We start from the raw sequence: 13,723 nt of genomic DNA, 5'->3' as shown, positions 1-13,723 counted from the left end.
GAAGTGGAGATTGGAGTAGACAACTTTGGAGGCTCCTTCCAGTTCTGGGTCTATCATCCTAGGAAACGGTCTTCCTGAGCATTACCAGATTTTTGCCATGAACTATGTAAATTCAACATAAGATAGGAATTCAATCATTCAACCGAAGATAGGAAGTGTGCATTTGTAATCTGCCCAGGGGTTTCCACTTTTGGCCATAACAGAGGTCCCCCTCAACACAGCCCCAGCACTCGGCACAGTGCCCGGCATAAAGCAGGTGCTTAATAAATGTTCATTGAGTGAATGAATGAAAAGGTCCGAGTGCTTGTGATGCTAAGACAAGGGAGCAGATCTTCCCTAGGGGAAGTTTCAGGATGGCAGGATTCTAGGGCCCTTGTGGCAGGATATCCAATTATGTCAGGAAACAAATCCGGAAATACTTTTTTAACCTCTCCCTTCCATTTGGCTCCCCGTTTTCTTTCCTTCCTTCCCAAGGGCTTGGCCCCTGACTCAGTCTGTCATATCACAGTCCTGAAGGCCCTTGAAGCCACGCCTAGAGGGCCTGTTATGAGCAAGTCAATCCTTGCCCATATTACATATTTGTAGAGAGCCTTTCCTTCCAATCAATCGATAGACATTTATTAAGCACCTATTATATGCCAGGCATTGTGCTAACACACAACAGATTCAATTTGGTGAGTATTTATTAAGCACCATGTAGGTACCAGACACTGCACCATTGTTGTTCAGTCATTCCCTGGAGTCCGGATCTATGTGATCCCTTGGACATTTTCCATAGGGTTTTCTTGGCAAAGATATGAAAGATTTGCCATTCCCTTCTCTAGCATTTTACAGATGAGGAGTTGAGGCAAGTAGGGGTTAAGTGACTTACCCAGGGTCACATGGCTAATAAGTTTCTGAGGTCAGATTTGGACTCAGATCATCCTGACTGCAGGACTGGTGCTCCATCCACTACGCCACCTAGCTACCCCAGGCACCACAGTAGGCAATGAAAATACAAAGATGAAATCTAAATAGTTTCTTCCCTCAAGGAACTAGCAGTCTCGTGGATTTAATAAAAATAATAGTTAGAATTTATGTAGCACTTTATGGTTTGCAAAGGATCCCTACAACAACCCCATGAAATAGGTGCTATCATCCCCATTTTACAAAAGAGGAAAGTGAGGCAAACAGAGGGCAATGACTTTCCCACTGCCTGTCTGAGGCAGGATTTGAACCCAGCTCTTCCTAACTTCAGGTACTGGGTTCTAGCCACTACTCTACCCACTAATAGTCCAGCTTGTCTTTGATCTAGACTGTCTTCAGAGGTTGCATTGCATGCACACTTTCCATTAACTAAGAGCCCCACGATAAGATTCAGCTACAGCCTGATGAGTAGCCAGTGTTGACTCCCACATCATCTTAAAGAAAATTATCTTTGGTCTCTGCATCTTGTACTACTACCAACCTTGGGAGCAGGCCTCACAGCTGCAACTGGGCCTCCAGTAATATTATTCGTCTTTGTATGGTTGTGTGTGCAGGCTTGATCCTTCCACCAGCTCAGCTCCTTTCTGCTGAATTTAAAAAACAAAGAAACAAATACAAAATTACCATTTTAAATGTGAAGGTAGAACAGAAACCAATGGTGTAAGTGCACAATCTTCCCTCTCGAGTTTTATGAAAACTAGGTCAATTTTAGATAGATAGACAGATAGATATATAGAAATAGCTATAGATATCAAAATATATAGAAATGTATCTATCTATCTATCTATCTATCTGTCTGTCTGTCTGTCTGTCTGTCTGTCTGTCTATCTATCTATCTGCCCAGATGGAAGTGATAGCAGCTTGTTCTGGGCCTTGAATCTAATTCAAAAGGATTTCCAGGGAGAGAACTGGCTTCTTGTGGAAACAGGAGTCAGTCGCAGTTTCTTTCTTTCTTTTTCTTTTTTTAACTACTGAGCCCACAAAGGCCAAAATGCAATCCGTCTGAGATGTCCTAGGAAAATATGCCCTTTATCTGTGTAACCCACCAGTCAACAGACATTTATTAAGTACCTACAATGTGACAGGAAATATGCTGAGCATCAGGGATAGAAAAAGAGGCAAAACTCTTTGACCCAGCAACACCACTTCTAGGTTTGTATTCCAAAGAGATCATAAAAACAGGAAAAGGACCCACACGTATAAAAATATTTATAGCAGCTCTTTTTGTGGTGGCCAAGAATTAGAAATTGAGGAGATGTTTATCAGCTGGGGAATGGCTGAACAAGTGTTATATGAATGTAACGGAATATTATCATGCTATAAGAAATGATGAGCAGGTGGACTTCAGAAAAACCTGGAAAGACTTGTATGGTCTGATGCTGAGGGAAATGAGCAGAACCAAGAGACCATTGTACACAGTAACAGCCACATTGTGTGATGACTGACTTTGAAAGACTTGGCTCTTCTCAGCAATACAATGATCTAAGACAATTCCAAAAGACTCATGATGGAAAATGCTATCCGCATCCAGAGAAAGAGCTATGGAGTCTGAATGCAGATGGAAAGATACTATTTGTTCTCCTTTTCTTTTGTTTTTTGTTTTATTTCTTCTTTCTCATGGTTCCTCTCATTAGTTGTAATTCTTCTATACATCATGACAAATGTAAAAATTTGCTTAATATGAATGTTTAGGTAGAGCCTATATCAGATTGCACACCATCTTGGGGAGGGGAGAGGAGAGGGGGGGAATTTAAAACTCAAAATCTCATGGAAGTGAATGTTGAAAACTGAAAATAAATAAATAATTTTTAGAAAAAGAAGCAAAAGAAAATCCCTGCCCTCAAGGAACTTTTCATCTAATAGCGACCTTGGGAAAATCACTTAACCTCAGGTTCCCTCAATTCTAAAGTGAGAGGGTTGAACCAGGACCCTCTAACGTCCCTTCCCACACTAGATCTATGTAAGCTTCTTGAGACGAAAGAGTATTTCATTTGTTGTGTCCCCAGAGCCCAGCACACAACAGGCCCTTAATAAATGCTTGCTAATTAATTGATTATCCTATGATCCTCTAATCCACCTTTCCCTCTGACTCAGAGGAGCTAGCATTGTCAGATGGCATTGTCTCCTTTTCTCACCTTTTCCAAGGACACTTCCCTAGGTGTCTCCTTTGCTTCCATTACATCATACTTTGAATTTTACTTTTCTCTGAATGTTTTCTATCCCCCTCCCCCCGACTGAATGTAAACTCCTTAGGGACAGGGACTGTATAATTTTGATCTTTATACAGCCAGCACCCAGCACAGTGGCAGGTCACAGGCACTTAATGTTTGTCAAGCTGAATTAAATGGAAACAATGTGAAGTGATGTGATGGTTGTAGAAAAAGTTGGGACTAGGAATCTAAACACAGACATTTGAGTTCCAGCTTCTGTTTTGCCACAGGTCACGATCATGGTAATCATCATTTATAGGCTGAACGCATCATGGTTTAAAAAGCACTTTACCACTATTATCCCACTCGACCCTAATAACAGCCTGTGAAATAGAGATCATTCATTCCTGGTTTACAGGGGAGGCAGAGGGTTTTGAAGTGACTTGCCCAGTGTCCTATAGCAAGATGGAGGCAGGATTTGAATTCTAATCTTCCTGACTCTGAATACAATACCCTGAACGTTAAGCCACCCAGCTGGCTAGCCTTGGGTAGCATCACTTACCATCACTGGTCTTTTTTCCACATGTGTAAAGCTCTTGCAGACCTACAAACATTCCTCTAAAATATACAAGCACCAAAATGTGTCCTTTCTTGAGTTGAGGCATTACATATTACAAATCTCATACGGGTCATATATGGGCATTACATATTACATACATGTCACAGACACAGGCATGACTCTTAGGCCTTCTCAATCACATCAATCCATACATCTTTAACTGCCCCTTACACCATGAGAAAGAATATTCTGTCTCTCCAATGCTCCTTGTCTCCCTGCCTTTAACACGAACACCATTTTAACCCCAACTCCATTGCTCTCTATACTTGATGTGAGCAGGCCATCCCCACCCGAGCTAATGTCCCTCCAACCCAGCCTGTTCACCACCCCATCCCTGTTCTCACTGGGTTCTCTCTACCTCTCTCTCTCCTGGTATGTCCTGTAGAATCCTGCTTCGTTGGAGCTAAATTTTCATCTGTGTCATCTTTTTCTTCTCTCTTCTCTCTGCCTTCTCCCCCCCTAACAAACAGCTAGCTTTTATCCTGAAAGATTCCAAGTGCCCCACTGCTGCCTTCTCCCACAAGGGCCTCACCTTCACCTCCTCTAGGAAAACAGAGGAGCTCCACTTTGCCCTCCGTTCCTGATGCCACTTCCAGACTTTCAGGCATCCTCCCTCTCATGATTCTCTGCTATTTGGAGTCCATGCTACCTATAGATAACAGCCTTGTCTCTTCGTCTTGCACCATGAACCATCATTGTTTGGAACTCCTGGCAAGCAACTCTCTCCACCGATAAGGATCTATATTTCTTCCAGCACTTATACCCTAAGAGTGTAGCCTGGGGGAAACTTATGAAAGTTTAAATGACTTTCCTAGGGTCACACAGCTAGTATGGATCAGAGGCACTACTTAGTTAAACTGTATCTTCCTAATTGCAAAGTCAGCCCTACGTGCATTATGCTATCCTTCCTCAACTTGTCCAAGGTTGGTCTTTAAGAAATATTTATTGTAGGTCTGTATCCTAAAGAGATTAAAGAAAAGGGGAAAAGACCTGTTTCTACAGAGCTATTTGCAGTGACTCTTTTTGTGGTAGCAAAGAATTGGACATCGAGGGCATGCCCATCAACTGGGGAACAGCTAAATAACCAGTGGTATATGATTACGAGGGAATACTATCATGCTATAAGAAATTATGAGCAGGAGAAAAACCCCAGAAGACTTGTGTGAACTGATGCAAAATGAAGTGAGCAGAACTCGGAGAACATTATACACAGTAACAGCAATATTATAAGGATGATCAACTGTGAAAGACTTAGCTATTCTGATCAAAACAATGATCTACAACAATTCCAAAGGACCCTTGATGAAAAATGCTATCCATCGCCCACAGAGAGAACTGATGAACTCTGAGTACAGATTTGGGTTTTTTCACTTTTTTTTTCTTGCTTTTGTATGAACGTGTGTTTTCTTTTGCAACATAGCTAATATGGACATATGTTTTGCATGACTGCACTTGCATGATCAATATATTGCTTGCCTTCTCAGGGGGTGGGGAAGGGTAGGAAAGAGAATTTGGAACTCAAAAGCTTTAAAAATGAATGTTGATAATTTTAAAAATATAACTGGGAGCTATTTAATAAAATAAATAAAAATATATGTTTTTAAAAAGAAATATTTGTCATGTATGAGTGAACTTCTAGCCAGGGGTGGGGAACCTGTGGCCCTGAGGCCACATGTGGCCCTCTAGGTCCTCAAGTGCAGCCCTTTGACTGAATTCAAACTTCACAGAACAAATCCTTATAATAGAAGGATTTGTTCTGTAAAACTTGGACTCAGTCAAAAGGCTGCACCTGAGGACCTAGAAGGCCACAGATTCCCCACCCCTGTATCTAGCCAAATACACTGGCATTTCCTCTCTCTTCATTCTCCATGCCTCCACTAACTCCATTCTCAGATCTCTCCCATATGCTGCTACCCAACTAATCTTCTTAAGCCCTGCTTTTATCATGTGATTTTTTTTCTGCTTCAAAACCTATAATCTCTCATTAATTCCTACTGCATCACATCTAAATTCCTCTGCCTGGTTTTCAGGACCCTCTATCATTTTGCCCTACCCCTATTGCATCTTCTTTGCTGCTGTTCCTGAACAAAAAGGCTCTTCTACTCAAGCTGGGCTCTTTACTGTCTTCCCCACATATCACATTCATTTTTCCACCCGTGTGAAATGATGAGGTGAAATGATATCACCTTATAAAACTAAGATCCCTCCTCACAACAACTCTGCGAGGGAATTAGTAGGGCAAATAATACTATCCCCATCTTACAGATGAGGAAATTGATTCCCTGAGACAGGTAATGACTTGCCTGTGATCACACAGCTAATAAGGCCTGAGTCAAAGCAGCTAGGTGGCTCAGTGGATAAAGTGCTGGGCCTAGAGTTAGGAAGACCTGAGTTCAAGTCTGGCCTCAGACACTTACTAGCTATGTGACACTGGGCAAGTCACTTAACCCTATTTATTTCAGTTTCCTCATCTGTAAAATGAGCGGGGGGGGGGAATGGCAAACCACTCCAGCATCTTTGCCAAGAAAACCCCAAATGGGGTCATAAAGAATCAGATAAGCTCTCTCTTCTGTACCACCTTGAAACACACAAAGGATCACAAAAAGCACCCCACTTCTTTCCCCAGTGTTTACACACCTTAAAGCAATATAGAATTTGGACCTCTTTTTGGAGACAGCAGCTAGGATGAAGTTTTGAGATCTCTGAGCCTGGAGTCAGGAAAACCTGAGTTCAAACCCAACTTCAGACATTTGCCAGCTATACGAACCTGGGCAAATCATTTAACTTCTCTCTGCCTCAAATGGATAATAATGGTACCTATCTCTCAAGGTTGTTCTGAAGATAAAATGAAATAATATTTCTAAAGCACTTTGGAAACTTAAAACACTATATAAATGCTAGATATTGTCATCTTGGAAGCAAAGTCATCTATTCCAGTGATCTCTAGGCTTTTTTGATCATGCATGTATCAGTAAAAAAAATTATATACACACACACATATGGATACACACACACAGAGATACACACACCTACATGGTTCAGTGGATAGAACAATGGACCTGGAGTCAGGAAGACCTGAGTTCAAATTTGGCTTCAGACACTTAGTAGCTTTGTGACCTTCATCAAGTCACTTAACCTCTGTCTTAATCCACTGGAAAAGGAAATGGCAAACTACTCCAGTATCTTTGCCAAGAAAACCCCATCGACAGCATTGACATGCCTTGATCCACAGGTCATGAAGAGTCAGACACAATTGAACAACAGCTGAAGTATTATTGTGTATGTTAGAAAACTTACACACACAACAAGAAGTTTTAAAACATAAAATATTTGATCCGAGAGTCAATAGGGAACCTCTGGGATTTATTGAGAAGGATAATAGTAACATGGTTAGGAAAATCACTTTGGTAGCTGTGTGGAGGATGGATCAGAGAAGGGAGAGAAGTGAGACCATTTAGGAGATGGTTACAATAGTCCAGGAAAGAGGTGAATCAGGGCTTGAGCTACAATTTTGTCTGCGTGAGTGGAGGAGGGGACGGATGTGATAGGCAATGATAAAATCTGACAATTGTTTGAATGTTCCGGGTGAGTAGAAGTGAAGAATTGTAGTGTCTTGGACGGCATTAGATAGGGAAGTTCCAAAGGAGGATAGCTTTGGTTGAGAAGATAAACGTAATGAGATCTGCCGTGCAGATTGCAACACATCTAAGCTAGCTCATCCTGTGTGACTCATTCTCACCCACTGAAAACGAGAAGGGTGCGGTGGGGTCTTACTCACCGGCCATTGCCCCAGATCCCAGAAACTAGCACCTGCTGAAGCCAGGAAGTAATCTGGGGTGAGGGGGCAGAGGGCAGGAGCAATTTGGGGAAGGGAAGGTGGCGGGACTTTTGCCTGTGCAGTTTGCTTCAGGGTCCTGGGTCACATTCGGTTGTAACTGTCCCGAGGAGCTACCACACCCGTCATAAATCACAGGAGGCCTGTGGAGGGGCTGGACAAAGCGTAGGGGTGTTGAGCAGTAGGGGGGATTGTGCGCTTGTGAAGCCCTTGATTGCTGTAATGGAAAGGGTGGAGCGAGACTCATCTTCCTACCCTTTCAATGATTAGTCACAAAACCTTGGGGAATCTTGCCACATCTCCCCAGGACCTCGGGGCCCCTACTTTGGAGACCTTTAGTCTGGTGGTTAGACTTAGAATTAGGAAGACTTGGGTTCAAAATCCGCCCAGGCTTCCGTTAGCCGAAGGATCCGGGGCTGGCTCCCAGAGCCTGAGACAGTTCTCTGAGATTATAAATTGCAGAGCAATTGCAGAGGGGAGTATCTTCACTGAATTCCCTACCGCGATGAAATCACTTGTGTGGTCCAAAAAAAGAAAAAAGAAAAATCGAGGATAATAATAGCACATATCTCAAAGGCCATTGTAAGGATCAAACCAGAAAACATATGCAAAGCCTTTGCCAAGAATCAAGCTTTATATAAATGTAAGCCGGCATTAGTATTAGCGTACTTGCACACAGTAGGTACGCAGTAACTACTTTTTCATCAGTCTGTTGATCCAGTTACAGCCACTGGCAACTGCAGAACTCCAGATTCTAGGAGTGTTTCTTCAGCCTGGTATAATTTTATCATCTATCTCCAAACACACAGTGACAGTATCTCACAGACTTCACCTCTCTCTCTTCCGATTCGGGATAAAATGTGTCCCGTGCGCTCTCCCTCCTCCTCTCCGCTCCCCACCAGCCTCAGTTGCCATCTTCAGCCCTGTCCGCTAGTCATTTGGCTCTAAGGGCCTCTGATGGCAGCCTCGTTCTGGGGTGCCACTCCCTGAATGTGGAAAATAATGCTTAGGGCTTTTCATCTTCAAAGCACCTTCCGGATAAACAAGCATTAACTTAGCCGGACACTGCCCTGTGCAGCTGGCCACTCTCATCATTCTTCCTCATCTCACTTCACAGAGGGACAGACGACAAGCACAGTATGAGACCCAACGACTGAGCAACGTGCCCAAGGTCACAAGGTGGGCCAGGAGAGCGAAGGAACATCTCCCAACCCTTGCACCCCAGACTCGAATATTCTACCCTCCTCCCCCACAATTCAGAGATAGTGGTAGCAATCGGCAGATTTCTCTATTTGGGTTAGGCTGATCCCTTGTTCAGCCGGGCTTTTGTCTGGAGATCTTTTTTGGTCTCCTACAATCATCAGAGGTCTTCTCTCACTTGGGGCAGCTAGGTGGCGCCATGGTGGATAGAGTGCTGGGCCTGGAGTCAGGAAAACTAATCTTCCTGAGTTCAAATCTTATCTCAGACACTTCCTAAACTGTGTGACCCTGGACAAGTCCCTTAACCCTGTTTGCCTCAGTATCCTCATCTGTAAAATGAGTTGGAGAAGGAAATGGCAAACTACTTCAGTATCTTTGCCAAGAAAACCCCAAATGAGGTCATGGAGAGTCAGATATGACTAATCCATAAAACAACTTCTCCCACTTCCTCCTAGCCCCCAACATTATTTTGTATTTACTTTCTATAGGAGAGGCAGTGTGGTACAATGAAGAGAGCTGGTCCTATAGCTAGGAAGACCTAAGTACACATCTGACAAATACTGACTGTGTGACCCTGGGAAAGTCACTCAACCTCCAAGTACACTAGATAGCTCTCTACGGCTATAAATAGCAGAGAAGGTACTGATCTGCACTGGCAGAAGGCATTTGCTAAGTCAGGAATTACCTGTACCCATGAAATCACAGGTCTAGTCTCTCTTCTTGCTTTAAGTAAAATATACTTAAGTTCATATTTCATATGTGATTAGATCTGTGCCTAAGTTATATGTCTCCCCAGCTTTTCTTTTTCTTTCTTTCTTTTTTTTTGGCTAGGCAATGGGGTTAAGTGACTTGCCCAGGGTCACACAGCTAGTGTTATGTGTCTGAGGCTGGATTTGAACTCAGGTCCTCCTGAATGCAGGGCCGGTGCTCTATCCTCTTCTCCACCTAGCTGCTCCTTAAGTTGTATGTCTCAATAACAGACTATGTGTTCCCAAGGGCAGGGATTGTTTTTTTATTTTTATCTTTGTAAACCTAGAACTTAACACAATGCCTTGCAAACAGTCAGCACTCAATAAATACATGAGTTAAATTGAACAAAATTGTCTCCACATGAAATCAAGCTTCAGGGTCTACCCAGTATCCCTCCATCAGCTTTTCAAGCATATTTGGCTTTCTTCTCCTCCCACACCCTGAACTAAACCCAGTAACACTTCTCAGATAGGATCGATGCTGGACACTGGAAGGAGTTTGTCTTCATTGTGAAGATCTAAGGCTCTGCCTAGATCAAGCCGCAACAAACTTTTCATGGCCCTTTGATATGCTGAGAGGCAAAAACCAGGGGTAGACTTGAATTTTCCCATTTTTTTGTCCTCTGCTTCCTTTCCATTTCCTAATCAATCTATGAACAAGTATTTACTGGGCACCCCATCCAGTTCCACCAACAGGGGGGATTATAAGACAATAATTGCTCACAAGCAGGGCCTTCCAGGCTAGTTATGGATGAGGGGTGGGTGGGAGGGGAAAGGCAAGATATGGACCCAGGCATGAGGTAGTGTGATATCACAGAAAGAGCTCTGCATATGGAGTCTGTTTGTTGTCTAAGACACTTGCTATCCTTGTGACATTGCTAAGTCCTTTACTCTGAGCCTTGGTTTCCTTCTCCATAGAATGGGAATAATGCTGTACTGGGTTGTAAGGAAAACACTTTGCAAACCTTAAAGTACTATGGAAACGGGAATTATTACTAATAAAGAACAGTACATAATAGTGTTCAATAAAGTGATTGTTCTCCCTAATTTTGAAGGTTGCTTCAAAATTATCCCTCACAAAATCTTCATTCCCATTCCATTTCCCTGACAAATTCCTTTCCCTCCTTTCATTTGACACAGCTCCATCCCCTACAATTTCCCTGGAGGCTCCTGAAGTTAGGGCCAGGATCTTCTTGGTTCCAAAAGGAGGTATAAATTCAAAGACTTAAAAGACCTCTGAGTTGCGTGGGTTTTTTAAATAAACAAATTTAGCTCCTCTCCTCTCTGATGTGTTTTGCCAATGGGCAGGAAGCCTAGAGTAGCAGCAGCCTGCTCTGGCTGTTCCTCCCATTCACTTTCCTCCCTGGCACCTCCTTCCTTTTCTTCTTCAATACAGAACTCTTCTAGAGTTTCTTCAATCCCAACCCTCTGTGCCAATTGGTGGTCACCTCTGCCAACTGCCACGGAACCTTCCATCCCACCCATTCCATCATCCTTACCCTTCCCCCACCCTCCAACCTCTCAAGGGAGCTCTTTGTGTAGCAAAGAAGGAAAAGAAAAAATATCCTCCATCTCTACAGTTTACCACCTGGGGCAAGTAATTTCCAGCTACCTGTCACCAAGTGCCTCCTATACACACGTCATTGGATGTCCTACGTTCATCTTAATCTCAACATGAATTTGCGATCTTTCCTTTCAACTCTTCCCCTTTTCCTAACTTCTGTATTTCTGTAGAGGGCACCACTATTCTTCTGGTCAGCCAGGTATACAGCCTCAGCATCACTCTCAACTCTTCCCTATCCCTTGAACCCAAGTTTTGTTGAACCCAGTGCCTAGTACATAGTAGGTGTTTAGTAAATAACTTTTGATTGTTAATTGGTCTACAGTATCTTTGGAATCCATTCCCCTTCTCTCAACTAATCCAAGCCTTCATCAGCTCTCACTTCATCTTCCCAATAGCTTCCTAATGGGTCACCTGACTCAAGTCCCTTCTGTTCTCCAATCCATCTTCCACACAGTTGCCAAACTGATATTCCTAAAGCACAGATCTCACCATGTCACTCCTTTGATTAAAGGAATTCCATTCTTCTTCTTAAGATATAGTACAAACTCTTCTGATTGACTTTTAAAGCCCTTCACAATACGGCACCAGTCTACGTTTCCAGGTTTATGACCCATTACTCTTCATGTAATCTATAGTCCAAACACACTGGCTTACTTGTTGCTCCTTATGCACTATATTCCATCAGACGGTTGTCCTTGCTTTCAGTTCAGCCACCACAACCATCATTAAGGGGAGCAACTCCTGTAGAGAAGGAGCCAACATCCCTACCATCACCAACTGCCAACCAACTGCCATCAGCTGGGCAGCCAGTTCAGCCTAACTGAAACAGCAAGGAACCCTGAGGAAAAAGGAAGTGACATGTGTCAGATGGGTGAAACCACTGACTATCATCTCCCTTCACACACTGGTGGAGATAGCCCAGGATTCAAGAGCCCAGAAGTAGCAGCACTCCATCTAGAGCACTAGCCCTTATCGTCAGCCCAGCCCCCCACAGTCATCATCCAAGGACTCAACCCTTGTGGAGATGGACCCTGGCAATTATCTCTGCCGATCCTTTGGTCCAGTCCCTACCTGCTCAGTGGCTGCTGCTACTGAAGACCAGGAGAGGAAAGATCTCATGACCAAGGTCTTTGGCATGGCCAAATAGCTCAACACCAGAAATAGACTTTCGGTGGCACAGTGGATAGAGCACAGGCCCCGAAGTCAGGAGTACCTGAGTTCAAATCCAGCCCCAGACCAAACACTTGGCACACTTACTAGCTGTGTGGCCCTGGGCAAGTCACTTAACCTCAATTGCCTAAAAAAAAAAAGAAAAAGAAAAAAGAAATAGACTTTCCCCCCCAATGGAAATGACTTTAAAGAAGATGAATTACCATTTCCTTTGCTGCTGCATCGTAAGGGCCATTGAGTTTTTCCATCTGATTTGCAATAGATTCCTCCTATATGTATTGTCTCTCCTATTAGAATGTGAGCTTTTTGAGAGCAGGGACTCTCTTGCTTTTCTGATAGGTTTGCTTGCTTTTTCAAATAGATTTTTATTGATATCTTTTATTCTTGTATCTTACAGAGTTCCTCCTCTATTCCTCCCTGCTTTCCAGATAGTCATCTCTTAAGACAAAACCAGAGGCCCAGAGAGGGGAAGTACCTTCCCCAAAGTCACATGGTGGAGATACGCTGGAACCAAGATTCTGACCCACCAGGTACTTAGGCAGCACTGTGCAGAGATCACAGTACCTGGAGCCAAAAAGACCTGAGTTCACATCCTTACTACTGAAACACTTACTGAGCTGTGTGATCCTGGGCAAGTCACTGAACCTCTCTGTGCCTCAGTTTCCCCATTTATAAAATGAAGGATGATGTCTCGGGGCTTTCGAGCTTTAAATCTATGATTCTATGAACTACAAATTGTGTCCCACACTATATTGAGTCCTTATACAGGCAGCTAGGTGGTGGAGTGGATAGAGTGCTGGGAAGTCAATTCAAAAAGACCCCAATTCAAATCTGCCCTCAGAAACTTACTAGTTGTGTGTCCCCAGGCATATCACATAACCATTGTTTACTTCAGTTCCCTGAATTGTAAAATGGGGTAATAACAGTACCTACCTCACAGGGCTGTTGTAAAGTGCATATGAGATAATATTTGAAAAGTGCTTAGCACAGGGTCTGGCAAATAGGAGATGCTATAGAAATGGTCATTCCCTTTCCTTTTATATCACAATGCCTCTTCAGGATGCATTGAATAGTACTTCTATAGGGGTCTTTTCACCACCCAGAAACACACACACACACACACACACACACACACACACACACACACACAAACAGTGATATTGTTTTCCACTGTTCTTGGGTGGGTAGTGAGACAGGGAAAAGAAGGCAGGAAGAGGGAAGAACAGCTCCTCACTGGAGTCTATACAAAAGCCAGACTCCAGAAGAAATAAAGGATGCAAGGGATGAGCCCGAGAAGCCGTGTTTCCCCTGATCTGTTATGATTATAAGTAGTATTTGGTGGGAGGAAAACTCTCCTGGAAGTAGACATGGAATATCTTGTTTTATTTTTAATTAAACGGAATTTTTTGGAAGCCAGTCCACTACTTACTGCCAGACTCACAGCCCTAGTTGTATTCATTTCCTTTGATC

At 43.2% G+C, this 13,723-nt stretch overlaps 1 protein-coding gene across 6 annotated transcripts in view; it reads right to left on the bottom strand.

Annotated features, from left to right (window-relative positions):
- ADORA3 (adenosine A3 receptor) overlaps positions 1-11,945 on the bottom strand; it is a 71,354-nt gene extending 59,409 nt beyond the window's left edge. For 3 of the 6 annotated variants that reach the window (XR_013486874.1, XR_002327393.2, XM_021001700.1), the window contains exons 1-2: positions 11,738-11,945; positions 1,448-1,553 (exon numbers count right to left, since the gene is read on the bottom strand). The gene's annotated coding sequence lies outside the window, so the exon portion shown is untranslated. The remainder of the gene's footprint in view (positions 1-1,447; positions 1,554-11,737) is intronic. The other 3 variants (XM_078154949.1, XM_021001604.1, XM_021001643.1) reach the window with 2 other exon arrangements.
- Between the last annotated feature and the right edge of the window lie 1,778 nt (positions 11,946-13,723).

Source organism: Phascolarctos cinereus, unplaced genomic scaffold (genome assembly GCF_003287225.1).
Source record: "Phascolarctos cinereus isolate Bilbo 61053 unplaced genomic scaffold, phaCin_HiC Scaffold_5;HRSCAF=322, whole genome shotgun sequence".
Taxonomy (NCBI): Eukaryota; Metazoa; Chordata; class Mammalia; order Diprotodontia; family Phascolarctidae; genus Phascolarctos; species Phascolarctos cinereus.
Note: the sequence above shows the minus strand (reverse complement) of the source record. Positions and strands in the feature narration are given on the sequence as shown.